The following is a 3627-nucleotide window of genomic DNA, read 5'->3' on the forward strand; positions in this document are numbered from 1 at the left end:
ATGTAGTTCCTTTTCATACACAGTTTGCCACAGGTCCAGGTGACTCCTTCATGGGTCAATAAATTACCTTTTGGTTTTTTGCTTGTTAGTATGAATTGGGCTTTTGTTTCTTGCAGTCAAAAGGATCTTTTGAAAAACAAACATATTGGAATTTTATTCAGTGGAAAGAAACACTATTTTGAGAGAGACAAGCAGAAGCAAGGGCTAGGAATAGCATTAGGATTTGCTTTAACGCTGACGTAGGCCCACAGCTCTCCCGATTGGAAGTCTCTTAAGGTAGACTAGTAGTGTTCCTTCTTTTATAGAGAGGAGAGCTGAGGTGAGGTAATTTGCAGAGAACTTAGGCCGCTTGCTAAAGTTCACATGGGAATTTAAGGACAGGGACTTGAACCAGAAAAAGATTTTCTGATTCCTTGTGCAATGTGATCTTTCTATTGTTTTATGGTTTCTCGTAAATAGAGGCGGAACTTAGACAGAAAAGTTTTGAAGGCCACTTCTTCTTAAGGCATTTAAAGGAGAGGAGAGGTGTCCATGAAGTTGGCCACCACAATGGGCTCGTTGCCTACAAGCTGGGCATTGTATTAAAAAGTTCTGCAAGTTTTCATTTATGGGAGCAAAAGCAATACTCTCATTAAAATAACTGTTCATAGAATAGTAATATGAGTCCTGGGAGGGACACTGTGGCATCATCTCATCATGCAGCACAGACTCATGTGGGTCATTCCCCTTCTGTGCTCTGCAAACTCAGCTGAGGACCAGAGACTTGGGTGTGATGGGGTGACACTGACGTTGACGGGGATTTCAGGGCCCGCTTGAACATCAGATCTGGATTCTGGATGATAGCAGATACATAGGTGATGGAGAGCTGTCTAAAGTCGATGCCGTTAAAACTGTGCTGCATTTCATCCTTATAAACTGAATGAATCTCCAAAATGTTATCCAACTCATTTGGAGACACATTTCACATACATGAAACTCTTTTCACGTTGCAGCTGCCCAGTGTCAGGCTCTGAAACTGTTGTCTTGATATTTAAATACAGTTATGTGTCGCTTAACAGTGGAGATACCTTCTGAGACAGGCATCACTAGGTGACGTCCTCATTGTGTATCGCTGAGTGCACTTAGCAAACTTAGATGGTACAGCCCGCCACACGCCTAGGCTCTGTGTGTGGCCTGATGCTCCTAGGCTGCCATCCCTATGCAGCATGTGACTGTACTGAATACTGCAGGCACCTGTAACCCAGTGGTAAATATTTGTGTATGCCAAGTATATCTGAACATTAAAAAGATAACGTGTTGTGCTACACCATTAGGAAGGCTACCACATCATCAGTCAATAAATATTTTTAAGTTTCGTTATAATATTATGGGACCATCTCATATATCTTTGGTCCCTTGTTGACCAAAACATCATTATGCTGTGCACGGGTGTAACTGCAGCTAAAGCATTGCTATCCACATTAACTCAAGGCATTGGGTGTGTCATACATGCTCCTTGTGCAGAGGAGACCTGTGCATCATTAGCACCGTCAGGCCCTGCGGTCAGTGGATTTCTGAAAGTTCAGTACGTTCTTTTTTAAAGTGAAGTAAGTATTCTGAAAGCATTTTTAACAAAACTTCTTCCAAGTTGGGAAGCAAGAAACTAGATAATGACAAGGTAACAACAGAATAAGTATATTAGGATAAATGTATATATTATATTGGAATATGAAGAGCCCTAAGTTGTTGCCAGAGTGATCCTATTCAGTAACAGATATTATCATGTTGATCCTCTGGGCTCCCACCCCTCTTATGATTAGTAATAGAGCAGAAAAGTCCTTAACAACCTGACTCAGCCTGTTCTTCCACCTAGGCTCCTGCACGTACTGCACGCACTCCATGGTCCAGTCCCATCAAGCTGCAGATGATTTTCCTCATACCTGACTTACTGTTTTATCTGTTGACATTTTTTACAATTTTTTGTGCCTACCCGAAGCCTTTCTCCTACTTGCTGTACCGGGTACACTTCCCTACTCTTAAGATATGTTTCTCTGTTCCCACTGTAGTCATTAGTGATGTGGTCTTTCTGGTTTTTCTCCTGGGTATGAGGTAAGATTGCAAGTTTATGATGTGAGTTGCTTTGATCAATAGCAGGTGGAAGGAAGTGAGGTGTATTACTGACTTGTGGAAGTCTTTAATAGGCAATGCACACTTTCCTACGCTCCCATCCCCTGCTGCGGTGGTAGCCAGTGCTGTTCCATGTGGCGTTTGGTCTTGCGTTCCTGAGTGAGTACAAGGTAGAGGAAGGAGACTCCTCCGAACTTCATGGATGTGGACAGTGAGTGAAAAACCAATCCTGGGTGTTTTCAGTTCCTAAGATCTTGGGATAGTTTATTACTTCAGCAACACTTAGCTCTGACGGACTGACACATGCCCCTCTAATGAGCTTCTCTTTCCTCAGTGTTACTGTAATTGTTGGTAGTATTTTTGAGAACTTACTGTGTCCCAGACTGTGTGGCTGGTGCTTTATTTATGTTTTTTTGCTTGTTCGCGATGTTAATAATTTGCTCAAGGTCAGACTGGGTGACTCCTAATGACTGCACTCTCCCGAGCTCCCTTGGCTGCATTACTCAACACCACATCCCCACGCACCTGCTGTGTGCCCAGCTCTGTACTAGGTCTGAGGATCAAAAGATGAATCAGAAATAATCCCTGTCCATGAGAAAATAAGGATATTATAGGGAGAAGGAGAAATTCAAGCAAGTGAGTACAATGACATATTAATATAGGTTGTAGAGCACAGTGGATGCTAGAAAGATTTAGAATCAAAACCTGTCTCTTTCATTACGTGGTCTTGGACAAGTGTCTGTCTCCCCACTCTCCAACCTTTCTGTCTTCTATTCCAAAAATCGGGACATTTCTAACTTCTATAAGATGTCGACGGCCAGCTACCTGAAAACAGTAGTAGCGCTGCATGTGCCAAGGCATTTGAAGCCCTAGGCACTTAACAGCCTGCCACAAATGACAGTTTGTGTGTGGCTTCCGTGTGGCTTCAGTGGAAGATTCACCCAGAGCACAAAGGAAGGAGCCAGAGACTTGCTTGAGGGAAAAGGAGCAGAAAAGTGATGTGGAGGAGGAGGTGGTGTTTGACTTGAGTTCTTAAACAGAAGTAATTCTACTCTGACTGGAGGACAAGGGCAGTACATTCCAGGTTAAGAGAAATAGCATGAACAAACCGTGAAACATTGGGAACTACAGGAAACTTTATTTTTAGAACAATGCGGAGCGCTGTGGGAGAAATGGTGGGAGATGTGCTGTGCAGGTGCCACAGGCAGTCCCAGCCGCTTGAACGCGACGGCACAGGCCATTCAGAATGAGTGGAAGGGCTTATTCTGAGCTGTGTGGCTTTGTTTGTTTGTTTGTTTGTTTGTTTGTTTGTTTTTTGAGACGGAGTATCGCTCTGTCGCCCAGGCTGGAGTTCTGTGGGGCAATCTTGGCTCACTGCAAACTCCGCCTCCCGGGTTCACGCCATTCTCCTGCCTCAGCCTCCCGAGTAACTGGGACTACAGGTGCCCACCACCACGCCCGGCTAATTTTTTGTATTTTTAGTAGAGACGGGGTTTCACCGTGTTTGCCAGGATGGTCTCG

This window comes from Mandrillus leucophaeus, unplaced genomic scaffold (assembly GCF_000951045.1).
Source record: "Mandrillus leucophaeus isolate KB7577 unplaced genomic scaffold, Mleu.le_1.0 Scaffold6, whole genome shotgun sequence".
NCBI lineage: Eukaryota > Metazoa > Chordata > Mammalia > Primates > Cercopithecidae > Mandrillus > Mandrillus leucophaeus.